Raw genomic sequence first — 18729 nt, 5'->3', positions numbered from 1 at the left:
TGTGATATTAAAAGCAAATTAGAAGAACAAAGGATATTCCACATCTCCAACTTGTGAAGAAGTAAGTAATTTGTGGCCAAAGAAGAACTGGAGTACATTATGGAATGCAAAATGTATAATATTGATTATATTAAATTATTTTTTGTACAAACAATACCAATGCAGGAAAGATTAGAAGGGAATCAATAAACTGGGGGAAAATTTTCATTCAAGGGTTCTAATAAATGCCTCATTTTTAAAATATATAGAGAATTAACTCAAATTTATAAGAATTCAAGCCATTCTCTAATTGATAAGTGATTAAAGCATAAGAACAGACAATTTTTCATATGAATAAATTGAAACCATTTCTAATTATATGAAAAGGGGTTTTAAATCACTATGGATCTGTGAAATGCAAATTAAGATAACTGAGATACCATTACCCACCTCTCAGATTGGCTAAGATGACAGGAAAATAAATGATGAATGTTGGAGGAGATGTGAGAAAACTGGGATACTAGTATATTGTTGGTGGAGTTGTGAACTGATTCCACCATTCTGGAGAATAACATGAAAATATCCCTAAAGGATTATCAAACTGTGCAGTCCATTTATTCCACCAGTACCTCTACTGAGCCTGTATCCCAAAAAGATCATAAAGGAAGGAAAGGGATCTACATGTCCAAAAATGTTTGTGGTAGCCCTTTTTGTAGTAACAAGAAACTGGAAACTGAAAGGATACTCATTAGTTGAAGAATGGCTGAAAAAGTTATGATATATGAATGTTGTGGAATATTATTTTTCTATAAGAAATGATCTGCATGATGATTTTAGAGAGGCTTGGAGAGACTTACATGAGCTGATGCTACATGAAGTGAATAGAACCAGGAAATCACTGTACATGACAACAGCAAGATTATACTATGATCAATTCTGATGGACATGGCTTTTTTCAACAATGAGATGATTCAGGCAAATTCCAAAAAGACATCATTGGTAAAATGTGGAGATAACATTTCAGTCTTAATGATGATATGGGAAGCAAGACTCAAAAAAACATGAGAGAAAGACATTGAGGTGCAGCTTACAGATAAATTTCTCAAGAAGTTTAGCAATGAAAAAGAAACCATATATAGGATAATATCTGTTGAAGATAGATGGATCAAATGAGGGTTGAAAGAATGGATCAAATGAGGTTTGGGGGTGATAGAAGATTCTTTTAGTAAATACTTCACATTTGAAATTCTATGATATTTTAATTGTTTATGAATGAGAAGCACAGTGACAGGTGCTCATGAGCTAAAATAGTGATTTGAGGTGTATGTTGTTGTATCGTCATTTCAGTCATATGAGACGCTTGGAAAAATACCAGAGTGGTTTGACATTTCTTTTTTCAATTCATTTTCCAGAAGAGGAAACTGAAGCAAACAGTGTTAAGGGACTTGCCCTGGACCATGCAGCAAGTGTCTGAGGCTAGATGTGAATTTATATCTTCCTGACTACAGGCTTGGTGTGCCGTTGACTGTACCAACTATCCTAGACACAAGATTTACTGATAGTATGCTACAAGCTGAATAATAGCTAAATGGCACGCCCTACTTTTAGAAAAATCTATAGACCCATCACAGTATATATAAGTTGATGGTATGTTTAGATAGCCAAAAGAGAAAAAGTGAAGGGGATTGCAATCTTATGCCTATGCTACAGAAAAAAAAAATCTGAATGATAAAATGCAGATTCAAAGATATAGAGAAGTTTCTCTGTATCTCTGAATATTTGGAAAATCTGTATCTCTGTCCCCTCAACTGGGTTTAACTCTATGAAATTATCCCTCAAATAGCTGGATGGAGAATACCTTTCTGGAGTGCTACCCTTTTGTAGACAACATAGTAAATGGGAAAAGAAGAGAAAAATCTCCTCCCATACAAACATAAATTCTCTAATAAGCTAGCTCTTCTAATTTTGCTTGCTATTTCCTAAATTGCCTCCAACAGATAGGATTTTGTCATTTTTAATCATGTGATGTATGGTCGATCATTTTCTACTGGCTTAAGTCTGACTCAATCAAAGAGAAATATGTACATTTTCTATAGGAATAATAAGGTATTCTTACTTACTTAAAACACTTACACTTCACTGTCTATGACTATATCCTTTGCATCAAAATAAATAGACATGGAATCCACTAGTTCATTAGTTTGTTGTCAATTTTGCTTTTATATTGAATATATTGAGATTACTTCCAACAATATACTTTTTTGTGGGGGAATTTCTATATAAATCAATAAAATCAAACAAAATGTATTATGACATTATACACATAGCAAGTGGTTACTATACCTTATTGGATTAGTTTTTTTAAAATGGGCTTTTTTGTTACTATATGCTTTATCCTATATTATAAATAAAATTAATACAATGCAGGCATTGAATGAAAATAACAACAGTTTTTAAAATATTTTAAGAGAATAACAATAGATTATTTAGCAAATTGTGAAAAAAGTTCATTTTCAGTTTATACATAGTTTAATTATATTTGTATGTAAGCATAAAAGTCATCATAATTATATATAAAAGAGTACCAGATAAAATAAAGCTATATTTTCTCTGAAGGCAGATTGTATTTTACTATAAATGCATGATAACAGTGAGCTTTTAATTACCTATGATCTCTTGTAGAATGGCAGCCATCCAACGAACTGCAGTTTTGTTTTGTTTTATTTTGTTTATCACTAAAAAGATATAATCAAATAAATAGCAAATGAAGCTTTTGTTGGATATGTAATTTAAGCATGCTATTTAACAACTTATTTTGTCATTCTCATGAGTAGAAACTTTGATTTGCTAAACTAATTATATTTATTATTTTAGAATATACCAAGAGCTTTGTGTTGTGCTGTTTTACAGGTCATCAGAAAATAAGACTCTCCAGAGATCAGTTCAATTCAGATGGGGAACAGGTATGTTTGCATAAAATAGCGTTGAAAGAAGAGGTTGAAATGTATGTCATGTTTTTTCATCAGTTGTCTGATTAAAAACACCCCCCCAAATGTCATCAGAACTACTTCAGTATTATCAATAATCACTAAAATAGTAGTTGCTCTGTAAAAAGTCTGCTCTTTTAATGGGATTTGGCAAAAAAAAAAAAAAAAAAAAGATATGAATTCTCTTTGATTTAAATGACAAATTTGCTGTAACCACCCACTTGTACAGGTCAAGAAGATAAAGCATACAGAACTATATTTTATGGGGAGTGGAATTACAATAATTACTTAAGAAAGATACCAATGTTTATCTTTAGGAGGTACCCAGAGAAGAAAAAACAAAACAAATCAGATCAAACTTTTCTGGATAGAGAAGTTAATGAAATATTGGAAGCTAATTTATTGAGCTATTATAGACTCTTTGTAAACCATTATGGGGGTGGCGTTATTCCTAAAAAAAGAGGACATGTCTAGAGTATTGACAAGCATTTAAATGACTGTAAAAATGTCATATTTATCAAAATTGCAGATGACAAACTGTGAGAAACATATCTAAAATGTTTGAATACAGTCCCTAGCAGAAATATTTAACAAATATTTCTTAAATAAATTGTATTGTACATCCAAAATTATTTCAAAAACCTAAAACAAAGTTATGAATGTAATAAAATGAAATTTAATGGGAACAAATGAAAACATCTATCTTAAGTTCAGAATCTCAAATTTACAAGTATAAGTAGTATTCTTCTAAAAAGATCTGGGAACCCAGTTTGAGTTAACATATGACATGGGAATGTGATCTTAGATTACATTGTAAGGCAAAATAATAGAGGAGATAGCACTTTATTATGCTTCGGAGGGGACCATAGTTATATATAATGCCCAGTTGTTGGCATCACATTTTACAAAGGACATTGACCATTTGGAAATATAAAGAATATTGTGACTAGGAAGATGATACCTTGCAAAATGAATATCTATTAAAGGAAATGGAAAAGTTTAGCTTGAAGAAGTGAAAATATGAGGGATGAAGTTTACCAGGATTATGGTTTTTCTCAAGTGTTTGAGGACTTTTTTTAGTCTAAGGCAATTGGGGATAAGTGACTTGCCCAGGGTCACACAGTTAGGAAGTGTTAAGTGTCTGAGATCATATTTTAACTCAGGTCCTCTTGACTTCAGGCTGGTGCTCTGTCCACTGTGCCACCTAGCTGCCCCGTTTGAGGACTTTTTATTTAGGAAAGAGAAAAGATTTATTCTGCATATCCCAAAGAGTAAAACTAGAAGGAACGAGAAGTTGCAAAGATATAGGTATAAGCTTGATATAAGGAAAATTACATAACAATTAGGATTGTTCCAAAATGGATGTTAAACCAAATATTAAAAGTAATGATGTACCTTCAGTTAGTATTTATATCTATAGTAATATATCTCCAGTTTATATACCTTATTTATACCCTTATTACCGGGTAATACACATAAATATGGGAAAAATTTTCAAGGCAGTGAGTCCAGGATCATATAAATGAAGTAACTGGAGCTATGAAGAATTTGATAATTTGCTCAAAATAACAAAGTTAGATAATTATTAGGGAGTGGGTGCTAAGCTGAATTGATTAACCACTACTGCATGCCCCTCAATTTACTCATTGCTTAGAAGATTTCCAAGTATTTTCCACTTAGGAAATAACAACAAAGAATATGAAATTTTCTTTATTTGTTTGTTAATTTTAATATCCAGGAAAAGGCAGTGATTCTAAACAAAAGATTTCAGAATGAGAACTATCTCTAACTCTGCTTTAGTGAAGTTTCTCCCTCAGTTTGCTTTTTCTAAGTTCATTTACATTAATTTTATTGAAAAACAATAAAGGCTTATGATTTACAAGATTTATAAAGAAAAGAAAATATCTTAAAATAATATCTATTACATAAATTTAAGATTATATTTACATAAAATGTTCTCACTAATATTATCTATTAGGTACATTTTAAGATTATATTTATATAAAATTATTCTGTATATTAGAAAGAGCAAAATAATAGTAAGATAATGTGTTCAGTGAGTATCAATTCTAATATTGATTGAGCGCAAAGAAAAGATTCCTTTTCAAGTTATAGAGCCCATTCCATTCAGGAAAGGTCAAAGCTAAGTGCAGAACCATTTATGGAAAATTCTTAACTGAATTTTAAAATATTTTTTCAATTAAAATATGTACATGTGTGTGCATATACACATAAATTTTTTTTCCAAAAGGAATACAAATGTGCTCACAAGAGCTAGAAACTATTATATAGTAAGTATATTTTATATTTAATTATTAAATATTGTGGAACAGAAATTTTTTTTAAAATTACTATAGCTTTGTTTCAAAGAAAAAAATAAGGAAATAAAAAATCACAACTAATATTAGCAACCATTGGATAAATACGTGCAAACTATAATAATTATATATGTTGGACTTTAAGAATAAAACACAAAATATTGTATGTTAAATATATGCAATTATTTGTCCTTTATCATTATGAGAATGTGATACATTTTCTAGTCTTTTTTCAAGTTTAATTATCCATAATTTTAATTTTTCAGATCATTTATGAAATGGTAAAATTTGTTAAAATAGAATGGAATTTGTAATCTGTCAAATGTCAAAGTATCTAATAATTATTAACAGTACTTGGATTCTGTCCATCCAAGCAATTGTCAATCAAGGATAATATTTATTTTTTCAGATAAGTTGCATTGGTTAGTGCCTATTTTCTTGTTGGTGACAACATACTTTTTTTTAAAAAACACAAGCTTTTCTTTAAAATGTAGCTTTGTGATTTCATTTTAGAAGTGATTTTGAAAAAGTATATCATCCACATGATCCTCTGAATGAAAACCAATATTTACATTTTGATTTTTTAATTGAATGTCTAATATCTGAAAGCTAGAAGTTTATAAAATCATTATCCTAACAAATAGAAGTATATTACTTTTTAGAGACTTGCCTAACAGCCCCACAGTTTAAATCTGCCAAATGATCATCATCCAAAATAATTTTTTAAGTACTTACATTGAATTCACTCTGTAGAATGACTAGAAAGTCAATTATCATATTACATTGACAACTGGATGGGAAAAGATGTGAAAATGAATTGGGTTGATGCACAACTGCTGGGCAGTTAAATCTAGCACTGCTCCTTTGTGATATTAATTCACCCTGGGACTCATCTATATTTCTCCAGGTTGACAACTGAATCAATAGCTATATTTCCCACTTGGACAAATCTTAAAGGTATTAGATTATCAATGTTTTGATGAAATCTGACTTACCTTTCTTTTCTAGAAGCTATTTATAACTATGATTCTGTAAAATTCTTTTGTAGAGATGTTAATGAGATAGTCACTCATAATGTGTCTATTAATTAAATACCTTCTAGCTGAACATAGAAAAAGAGATTAGAGAATCCTTGGAGTTCCACATCCTATTAAATGCATAAGGGGGAAATACCCTATGTGATTAGGGCCTAAGTACTGAATAATATTATTCAATGACTGGCAATGTAGGCATCATCAATCTTTATTAAAAAGAGGATAGGCTTTTAATGGAATATGATCTCAATCAAGGGAGGCACCATGATAAAAGTCAACAAAGGGCTAGTCTTGATTTGTCAGAAAGACCTATATTCAAGCCCTATCCATGACACACACTAATGATATAACTGATCAAATCATATAATGTCTTAGTGCCCATAATCAATTCTTTAAAAATATAAATGATTTCCTGGCCCATCTATATTGATGAAGGACATTGCCATACCAGAGAGCCCTTCACATTGATGAAATACCTTGTTTACTCTAAAAGAAAACAATAATATTATTAGGACTCAGATAATGTCTGAAAGGTTTCAATGTTCTTTATTTGCATTGTTTATTTGAATCTCGCAACAACCTTGTACTAAATATTAATCTTCAATTAAGATAATTAATGCCAAGTATCATTTTTCCTGTTGTGTAGTGGAAGAATTTAAATTTCTGAAATATAAAAGATTTGTCCATGGTCAAGCAGTGAGTAAAATAGGCCAGGCATGAGATAATATAATCCTTCAACAAACTGGTGGAATATTAAAAGGCATGAAGGGATATATTTGAGAAGGATTGCAAAAGTGAAATCAGTAGTCCTTGTCTATGGACTGAATATAAAATGAGGGAAGATGAGGGATCATCACAAATTGAGGAAAGCACTCATGTTTAAAAGCCTATGGAACTTGACTTTGGTTATAATAGGAAACTTTTAGTGGTAGTTAGGAGGTAAATAATAAGTTAAATTTCAAACGTGTTGCTTTAAGATTTCTAGTGGACATCCAATAAAGTTTATATTTTCCCTGACTCTCTAGCCTCATTTCATCTATATGCATTTAGTTGGAATTCAATGATATTTTAAATCAATTTCCAAAGCAAAGAAAACATTAGGTATTACTATTCAAATCTTTACATGAATCTTCTTACTTCACTCTTTTTAGGGGTGATATGGAAAATTGTTACTATTAACAAGTTGCTTTATTTTAGAAAAAAAAACTTAAGAAGGTAAACAATATATGACTTCTTAAGAGCAAATAAATCCCCTAGTCAGTATTGTGAAGGTTTAAGTAGTAAATAGATTTGATCCAGAAGAGAATTAAACAATCACATATTGCAAATAGCATGAAACTGGAATATTTTATTTCTGATGATGACATCAAATTTCCCTAATAAGCATCTGTCACCATTTTTTCTTTTCTTTTTGAAGTCAAAGTAATTTTAATGACTAAAGTTGACCCTAGTGAAAAGTTGAAAAAAATTTACTTTCCTCTATTCTTTTTAAATTTTTTCTTTATTAAAACTTTTTATTTTGCAAAACATATGCATAGACAATTATTCAACATTAGCCCTTGCAAAATCTTGCAATTTTCTTCCTCCTTCCACCCTTTCCCTTATATGGCATATAGTCCAATATATGTTAAACGTGGTAGAAGTATATGTTAAATCCAATATATGCATACATATTTATATAATTATTTTGCCATACAAGAAAAATCAAATCAAACCAGAAAAAAAGATAAACAAAATAAAATGCAAGCAAACATCAACAAAAAGAATGAAAATGCTATACTGTGAACCACACTCAGTTCCCATAGTCCTCTCTTTGGGTGAAGATGGCTCTCTTCATCATTAAACCACTGGAACTGGTTTGAATCATCTCATTAATAAAGATAGCCACATCCATCAGAATTGATCATCGTATAATCTTCTTGTTGCCATATATAATAATCTAATATTTCTCCTCATTATACTTAGTTTCAATTAATGTAAGTCTTTCCAAGCCTCCCTGAAATAATCTGCCTGGTAATTTCTTACACAATAATTATATTCCATCAAATCCATATACCACAACATCTAACCATTCTCTAACTGATGGGCATCCACAAAGTTTGCAGTTACTTGTCACTACAAAAAGGGTTGCCGCAAACATTTTTGCACATGTAGGTGCTTTTCCCTCCTTTAAGTTATTTTGGGATATATAAACCCAGTAGAAACAATGATGGGTAAAAGGTATGTACAGTTTGAAAACTCTTTGGGCATAGTTCCACATTGGACTCCAGAATAGTTGGATCCGTTTACAATTCCACCAACAATATATTAATGTCTAAGTTTTCCCACATCCCCTATAACATTCATCATTATCTTTTCCTGTCATCTTAGCCAATTTGAGAGGTGTGTGGTCTCTTAATTTGCATTTCTCTGATCAATAGTGATTTAGCTCATATGACTAGAAATAGTTTCAATTTCTTCATCAGAAAATTTTCTGTTCATATCCATTGACCATTTATCAATAGGAGAATGACTTGATTTCTTATAAATTTGAGTCAATTATCTATATATTTTAGAAATATGAGGCCTTTATTAGAACTTTAAATGTAAAATGTTTTCCCAGTTTATTTCTTCCCTTCTAATCTTGTCTGCATTAGTCTTGCTTGTATAAAAACTTTTAAATTTAATATAATCAAAATTATCTATTTTGAGATCAATAATGATCTCCAGTTTTTGTTTGGTCATATGTTTCGTCCTCGTCCACCTATCTTAGAGGTAAATTATACTATGTTCTTCTAATTTGTGTAAAATATCTTTAGGTCTAAATCATAAACCCATTTTGACCTTATCTTGGTATATGGTGTTAGGTGTGGGTCAATGCCTAGTTTCTGCCATACTAGTTTCCACTTTTCCCAGCAGTTTTTGTCAAATAGTGAATTCTTTCCCCAAAAACTGAGGTCTTTGGGTTTGTCAAACACTAGATTACTATAGTCATTGACTATTTTGTCCTGTGAATCTAACCTATTCCACTGATTGACTGCTCTATTTTTTAGCTAGTACCAAATGACTACTGCTTTATAATATAGTTTTACATCTAGTACATCTTGGCTAACTTTATTTGCATTTTTCACTAATTCCCTTGAAATTTTTGACTTTTTGTTCTTCCACTTTTATTTCCATTTTTATTATATGCGCTCAACCTATTCAAGAGCATTTGATATCCTGAAATTTTGCTAAAGCTGTGCATTGTTTCTAACAATTTTTAGTTGATTCCTTAGGTTCTCTAAGTATACCATCATATTTGCAAGGAGTAATAATTTGTTTTCTTCATTACCTACTTTAATTCCTTTGAAAGTGAAATTGATACACTTTTATATAGCACCTAGGTACCAAGAACTGTGATAAGTACTCTTCTGCAAATTTTATCTCATTTCATTATATACTGATAAAAAACATTTTACAACTCAGAGAGGTTAGTCCTATTATTATGCCTATTTTATAGTTGATACAACTGAGGTAGAGATTGAATCACTTGCTCAATGTCATAGATCTGGTGAAGTTCTGAGGCTGAATTTGAGCTCAGATTTTATAAATTTCAGGAACTCTATCCATTGAACCACCTACCTCACATGGGAGAAAATAACATCCAGGAGAAGGTGTGATGAGTACAATGAAAAGGTATAAATATAGAGCTTTGGAGGGAAAAAAAAAAACTATTGAATTTAAAAGATGGGACAACAATGTAATTTCATTAAAGGGAATTAGTAAAGGATTAAGATTGTAAATGAGATTAAACCTAGATATAAATGAAGTGAGATGGCTTAAGTAGATATGAGGAGCAGGAAGAGTTTTTATTTTGTTGATTTTGATTTAGAATATAGGTTAATCTAGGAATATAGTAGACAGCAAGGCAGAAGATACTGCATTAAGAAAAATTACAGATGAAGAAGAAAAAAAGCTTCCAAAAGATGAATGAAGTACAATTTGAAGGATTGATCCTCACAGAAGAATGGGTCTCTTTCAGGGACTGGAATAATGAAACACAGTGTAAAGAGTTGTATATTAACATATAAATAGGGGAAACACATAAGAGAGAAACTATTTTCTTTTTAAAGTAAAAAGTCATAATGTATGTTATTTTTTTTCTGATTTTTTCACACTGCATTATATCATATATAATTCGTATATAGCCTGAAATCTGATAATTGATATTTTCTTTGTTTTTCAAGAGCCCAAGCCTCCATACCATTTTTCTGTACTATGCTATCAATTGTACCTGTCCCTCTTTCACATGTTTCTATCTTTATTGATTGTGTTATCATTCCTATAAGAATTAAATCTGTTCAAAGGCAACGATTTTTTTTGTTTGTCATGCTAGAATCTGTGCCCATGTTTGGAAAACATGACATGACAGAAAAACAAACATACATAGTACAGTTAAGGAAATCATAAACAAAAATGTCTTAGAAATTTGGAAACAGAGGACAATGTGGAAATTATTATTATTTTTTTTTATTTAATAGCCTTTTATTTACAGGATATATACATGGGTAACTTTACAGCATTAACAATTGCCAAACCTCTTGTTCCAATTTTTCACCTCTTACCCCCCCACCCCCTCCCTAGATGGCAGGATGACCAGTAGATGTTAAATATATTAAAATATAACTTAGATACACAATAAGTATACATGACCAAAACATTATTTTGCTGTACAAAAAGAATCAGACTCTGAAATATTGTACAATTAGCTTGTGAAGGAAATCAGAAACGCATGTGTGCATAAATATAGGGATTGGGAATTTAATGTAATGGTTTTTAGTCATCTCCCAGAGTTATTTTTCTGGGCATAGCTAGTTCAGTTCATTACTGCTCCATTAGAAATGATTTGGTTGATCTCCTTGCTGAGGATGGCCTGATCCATCAGAACTGGTCATCATCTAGTATTGTTGTTGAAGTATATAATGATCTCCTGGTCCTGCTCATTTCACTCAGCATCAGTTCGTGTAAGTCTCTCCAGGCCTTTCTGAAATCATCCTGTTGGTCATTTCTTACAGAACAGTAATATTCCATAATTTTCATATACCACAATTTATTCAGCCATTCTCCAACTGATGGACATCCATTCAGTTTCCAGTTTCTAGCCACTACAAAAAGGGCTGCCACAAACATTCGTGCACATACAGGTCCCTTTCCCTTCTTTATAATCTCTTTGGGATATAATCCCAGTAGTAACACTGCTGGATCAAAGGGTATGCACAGTTTGATAACTTTTTGAGCATAGTTCCAAACTACTCTCCAAAATGGTTGGATTCGTTCACAACTCCACCAACAATGCATCAATGTCCCAGTTTTCCCGCATCCCCTCCAACAATCATCATTATTTTTTCCTGTCATCTTAGCCAATCTGACAGGTGTGTAGTGGTATCTTAGAGTTGTCTTAATTTGCATTTCTCTGATTAATAATGACTTGGAGCATCTTTTCATATGACTAGAAATAGTTTCAATTTCTTCATCTGAGAATTGTCTGTTCATATCCTTTGACCATTTTTCAATTGGAGAATGGCTTGATTTTTTATAAATTAGAGTTAATTCTCTATATATTTTGGAAATGAGGCCTTTATCAGAACCTTTGACTGTAAAAATATTTTCCCAGTTTATTGCTTCCCTTCTAATCTTGTCTGCATTAGTTTTGTTTGTACAAAAACTTTTCAGTTTGGTATAATCGAAATTTTCTATTTTGTGATCAGTAATGATCTCTAGTTCTGCTTTGGTCATAAAGACCTTCCCCTTCCACAGGTCTGAGAGGTAAACTATCCTATGTTCCTCTAATTTATTAATAATTTCATTCTTTATGCCTAGGTCATGAACCCATTTTGACCTTATCTTGGTGTACGGCGTTAAGTATGGATCAATGCCTAGTTTCTGCCATATTAGTTTCCAATTTTCCCAGCAATTTTTATCAAACAGTAAGTTCTTATCCCAAAAGCTGGGATCTTTGGGTTTGTCAAAGACTAGGTTGCTATATTTGTTGACTGTTTTATCCCTTGAACCTAATCTATTCCACTGATCAACTAATCTATTCCTTAGCCAATACCAAATAGTTTTGGTAACTGCTGCTCTATAATATAATTTTATTTATTTTTTTTTTATTTAATAGCCTTTTATTTACAGGATATATACATGGGTAACTTTACAGCATTAACAATTGCCAAACCTCTTGTTCCATTTTCACCTCTTACCTCACCCCTCCCTAAATGGGGATGAATAGATGTTAAATTTTAAAATATAACTTAGATACACAATAAGTATACATGACCAAAAATTATTTTTGTCAAAAGAATCAGACTTGAAATTGTACAATTACTTGTGAAGGAAATCAAAAACGAATAAATATAGGGATTGGGAATTAATGTAATGGTTTTTAGTCATCTCCCAGACTTCTTTTCTGGGTATAACTAGTTCAGATCATTACTGCTCCATTAGAAATGATTTGGGATCTTGTTGCTGAGATGGTGATCCATCAGAACTGGTCATCATCTAGTATTGTTGGAAGTATATAATGATCTCCTGGTCCTCATTTACTCAGCATCAGTTCGTGTTCTCCAGGCCTTTTAAATCATCCTGTTGGTCGTTCTTGGTAATATTCCATAATTTTTCATATACCAAATTTACAAACATTCTCCAATGTGGACATCCATTTCAGTTTCCAGTTTCTAGCCATAAAAGGGCTGCCACAAACATTGTGCACTTGGTCCCTTTCCCTTCTTTATAATTCTTTGGGATATAATCAGTAGTAACACTAAAAGGATGGTTGTAACTTTTTACATAGTTCCAAACTATTCTCCAAAATGGTTGGATTCATTCCAAACCCAAACAATGGTACTGTCCCATTTTCCCCCCCTCAACAATCATATTATTTTTTCCCTGCTTTTAAATCTAAGGTGTGTATTACTTGATTGTCTTAATTTTGATTTCTCTGATTAATTGACTTGGACATCTTTTTATGATAGAAATAGTTTCAATTTCTTCATCTAAAATTCCTGTTCATATCCTTTGACCATTTTCAATTAGAATGGCGATTTTTATAAATTAAGTTAATTTCTATATTTGGAAATGAGGCCTTTATCAGAACCTTTTACTGAAAAATACCCGTTTATTTTCCCTTCTAATCTTGTCTGCATTGTTTTGTTTGTACAAAACTTTTCAGTTTGGTATAAAGAAATTTTCTATTTTGTGATGAGTAATATCTTAGTTCTGCTTTTGTCATAAAGACCTTCCTTCCAAGGTCTGAAGGTAAACTATCCTATGTTCCTCTAATTTATTAATAATTTATTCTTTTATCCTAGGTCTGAACCCATTTTATTATCTTTGTAGGCGTTAAGTATGGATCAATGCCCTGTTTCTATATTAGTTTAATTTTCCCAGCAATTTTATCAAAAATGTTTTATCCCAAAAGCTGGGATCTTTGGGTTTTCCAAAGCAAGTTTGCTATATTTGTTGACGTTTTATCCCTTGAACCCAATCATTCCATATCAATAATCTATTCCTTAGCCAATACCAAATAGTTTTGGTAATTGCTGTCTAAATAATTTTTAGATCTGGTACATGCCACCATCATTTGATTTTTCACTAATTCCTTGAAATTTTGACCTTTTGTTTTTCCATATGAACTTTGTTATTATTTTTTCTAGGTCATTAAAATAGTTTTGGGAGTCTGATTGGTTACTAAATAAATAGATTGTTTAGGTAATTTTCATCTTTATTATATTTCTCCCCTATCCAAGAGCATTTAATATTTTTCAATTGGTTAGATCAGACAATTTGTGTGAAAAGTGGTCTTAATTTTTTCTCATAAAGTTTGATTTTCCCTTAGATGGATTCAAATTTTTATATTATCATAGTTACTTTAAATGGAATTTCTCTTTGTAATTGACTGTTGGATTTTGTTATGATATATAAGAATCTGATGACTTTGGGTTTATTTTATAACCAAACTTTGCTAAAGTTGTGGATTATTTCTAATAACTTTTGAGAATCTCTGGGATTTCTAAGTATACCATCATGTCATTGGCAAGAGTGATAATTTTGGCTTCCTCATTGCCTATTATTCCTTTAATCTTTTTCTCAGCTCTTATTCTATAGCTAGTGTTTCTAATAAATATTAAATAGTAATGGTGATAGGCAACTTTTTCCTCCAATCTTTTGAATGGTTAGTTTTGTCTCTATTACATATGATGTATGATGGTTTTAAATAGATGCTCTGATTATTTTAAGGAAAAGTCCATTTTCCTATACTCCAAGTGTTTTTAATAGGAATGGATGTTGGTTTTATCAAATGCTTTTTTCTGCATCTATTGAGATGATCATATGGTTTTTTTGTTAATTTGGTTATTAACAGGCCAATTTATTGATAGTTTTCCCAAATTGAACCACCTGATTCCTGGTCAAAGGGTAAATCCTACTTGATCATAGGGTATTATTTGGAGATGATTTTGGTTTTTGAATATTTTTTAAGATTTTAGCCAATTTCTGGGGAATTGGTTTTTTTTTCTCTTTTTGCCTCCGGTTTAGGGTATGTTTTCTGTGTTTTGAAGGAATTTGGTGGACTTTCTTTTTTTTTCTAATTTAATTAGATTGGGGCCAATTTTTTTAAATGTTTGGTAAATTTACATTAAATCCATTGGTCCTGGGATTTTTTTTGGGAGTTGTTTTAATTGTGTTTTTTTTTTTCTGAAATGGGATTTGCAATTTATTTTCTTTAGTTTGGGAAGTTATTTTTGGAGGATCATTTTCCTTAGGTTATAAATTTATTACAAGTTAGGGCAAAATTTTTTTTCTTTTTCTTTCTTTTGGAAATTTCCTTTTTCTTTTAAAATATAATTTCTTTTTCCCTTTTTTTAATAATTTGGCTTATTTTTTTTGGTTTTTATAGAACAATTTAGTTTAAATTGTTCTGTTTTTTATTTTCTATTTTTAATTTTCCTTTTAATTTTTAAATTTCAATTTAGTATTTGATTGGGGTTTTTTATTTGGTTTTTTTAGTTTTTTAGTTGAAGTTCTTTAATTTTTTTTTCTGTTTTTTTTAAGCCTTAAGGATATAAAATTTTTTTTTTGGTGATCCCCAAAATTTTTATGATGTTTCATTTGTTTATTTTGAAATTATTAATAGTATTCATTTTTTCAATCATTTTTAAGATGAGATTGTTTGTTTTCCAATTTTTTGGCTTTTCCCCTTTTTTGTTTGTTGTTTTTTATTTGATTGAAAAAAAGATTTTTTTTTTTTATTTAATTTTAGGGTTTTTGTTAATATGGTAATTTTTGAATAGGTTCCATGAATGTAGAAAAGTATATTTTTATTATTAATTTTCTAAAGTCCAACATATAATTTTTTTTTTTTCTTTTTTTCTTTCTTTTTGTTTTGTGGTTTGATTTGCTAATTCTGAGGTCAAGGTTGAATTCCTTATTTTTGTTGTTTTTCTTTTGCAATTCTTTTCCTCCTTTGGAAGTGGGGTGCCATACCAGGTGTTATGTTTTAATTTAAGTTTTTTTATGTTTTAGAGGATGAGTTTTTTCTTATTTTTTAATTAGATAATTTTATTTTTTGCTTGATTGGAAGGTGACCCCTTTTTGACCCCTGAAGATTAGTTTTTGTTTTTATTTCTCTTATGTTCCCCTTTTAAATTGTTTTTGTAACTATTGTGGGTTTACTTTTGATTTTTTGCTTCTTTGGGGAGTTCTATTTTTAAGTTGAAATATAAATTTGTTTTTGCCATCCTAAAAAGATTGTGTTTATTTTTGCTTTTTCCCCTTTTAAATTTTATTTTTCAGATATTATCCTTTTATAATTTTTAGTTTTCCCCTTCCTTCCCTTTCTCTTTTTTTTCTTTTCCTCTCCCCTTTTTAATGGGGAGAGAGAATTTTTTAAAAAAATGTCTTTTTTTTTTTTGAGCCAACTTGATGAGTAGATTAAAATTTTTTTTTAAATTTGGAAAGTTTTTTGGGTTTTGGGGATGTGGTTTTCTTTTATCCCTCCTTCCCTTTTTTTGCCATTCCCTTTTTATATTCCCTTTTTATGTTATATAGTAAATAAATTTTAATGTTTTTTTTTATAAAAGAAAACAATTTCAAAGTTTTTTTATTTTTTGCATTTTTGAGTTTTTTTAGATTTTTTGTTTAATTTGGTTTTTCTTGAAACAAATGGAATTTTTGTTTCATTAAATGCATTTTTCCCTGGAAGAAAATGCTCAAAAGCGGGTTTTTCTTGGCGATCCCGTTTTTGTTTGGAATATTTTTGGTTTTTTCCTTTAATGTAGGGGCCAGACGGGGTGATCCTTGTTTTATGGTATTTAAATGGTTTTTTTTGGCTGCTTGTAAAAATTTTTTAATTGATAGTTCTGAAATTTTAACAATTTTTTAAAGGTTTTTTTTTGGGGTTTTTTCAAAGGTGTTGATAATTTTTAATGCTTTTATTTTGTTTATATTGGGGTTTTTTGATATTTTTGTTAGTATCTAGGTTTTTTTCATTAATTTTGAAAGGTCCAATTTATTATTCCTGATCTTTTTCCAAGTCTGTTTTTTGGTAGATAATTATGGTTTTTTCAGTTTGTCTTTTTGTTTTTTGTTGTTCTTGCTGTCTAATGAATTTTAGTTTCAGTTTTTCAGTTCTAATTTTTAAAATTATTTTCTTTATTACTTTTTTTCTTTTTTGTATATGTTAATTAGTTTTTGAAATGTATTGTTTTGGTTTTGGAATTTTTTTCCATTTGTAATTTTTTTAGTAATTTTTTTTTTTCCATTGATCCTACTTTCTTAAGTTCTTTGTCTTTTAATTACAAATCCTACTTTCTAGTAATTTTTTTTTTTTCCAAATGTATTTGGAAGTTTTTGTCTTTTTTCTTTTCCTTTTCCCATTTTATTTCTAACTTCTTTTGAGATTTTTAATTTCTTTTGAGGCATTATGTAAAGGAGGGACAGTCTGATGCATTTTTGCTTTTGAGGTCTCTTCAGGTTTGCTGACCTGTTTTTTTCTATAGAAGCTGTCGATCATTCTTTTATCTTTTTTTATGTTTTAAAGCCTTTTGGGTATTCTCTGGAAAAGGGTTCAACCCCTCCCAGAGCAGGAAAGGAATTTAAAACCGTTTCCTGCTAGGTATGGGATGCCTGGTGAAGGTTGCCCTTCCCCAACAGGAAGTGGATTCAGCCTCCGAGCTATCAAACCTTAGTAGGGCTGGGGGTTGTGTTGCCCCTTTGAACTAAAGGGGAAAGGCACTGAACCAGAGCCTCTTGTGGGACTGTGAGTTTGGCCAAAAACCACAACAGCAGGAAAGACTGCAGACCACAGACCGCAGACTGCAGACTGCCCCTCTAGCTTTCTGCCTGTCAAATCGCCCTGGAAAACTCTTGGCCCGCCAGCTCCCCACTGCCAGTTGGAGGCTAACCCGGCTGGGGTCCTCCTGGGCGGATCAACGCCCCAAGGAGAAGCCCCGTACTGCGGGTTGGGGCTGTGCGCTTGTGCTGAGATCTGTGCCTTCACCCTTGGTTTGAGACTCTCCTCGGAACCTAATTTCTCTCCCTGTCTGTGCCGATCTCCCCCCTGGCCCCGGAACCAACCTTTTTTGGTGAGACTGCAGATTTTCTTCTGCCGGTGAGTTGTTCTACTTCTTATCTTTACGAATTGTAGCAGTCAAGACTATTTTTGAGGCTCGATATAATATTGATAAAGAGGGTAAGAGAAGAGCTTAGAAAGTCGCGTCTTCTCCGCCATCTTGGCTCCGCCCCCGACAATGTGGAAATTAAAAGAATATTTCAGAAACTTTCAGAAAGAAATCTTAAATAAAACCCCCAGGAAAATGTATCTAAAATCCATGACTTTCATTTTAAATGACAGGAAAAAAAAAAACCTTCAAAATAAGCCAAAAAGGATTTCAAATAACAAGATTCCAAATTTCAAAATTATACTCAATTTTAGCATTTTCCAGCATAAAGAAAAAACATGAACTTGCAATATGCTATTCTAAAAGGCAACCAAAGAAAATCTGTCCTGAAATAGTAAGTGTAGTCCTATTTATCCCTGGGAGGGCTGAGCAGTGCAGAGTCATAGAGGAGAATGGGGATGAGCCATTGGCCTTTAATGTAACGGAATTTTTAAGCATTCCTGATGAAAGACTGCTACTGATGAGATATTTTAAAATAAATATATAAACACCAAGTGAAACATAGAATGATAGTATATTTGTATGATTGAAATAGAATTATAAGAATGAAATATTTATAATTAAACTTGAAGATAAAAAAATATCTTCTCAGAACTCTAATTTTTTTTAGTATCATGAAGAAAAATAAAAACGAGAAAATAGCAAAAAGATGGCATAGTAGGTCAAGAAATTCCAAGTTCTCCAGAATACCCCTACAAACAAAACAAAATTGTAC

This window comes from Sarcophilus harrisii, chromosome 1, assembly GCF_902635505.1.
Source record: "Sarcophilus harrisii chromosome 1, mSarHar1.11, whole genome shotgun sequence".
In the NCBI taxonomy this organism is placed as follows: Eukaryota; Metazoa; Chordata; class Mammalia; order Dasyuromorphia; family Dasyuridae; genus Sarcophilus; species Sarcophilus harrisii.
Note: the sequence above shows the minus strand (reverse complement) of the source record.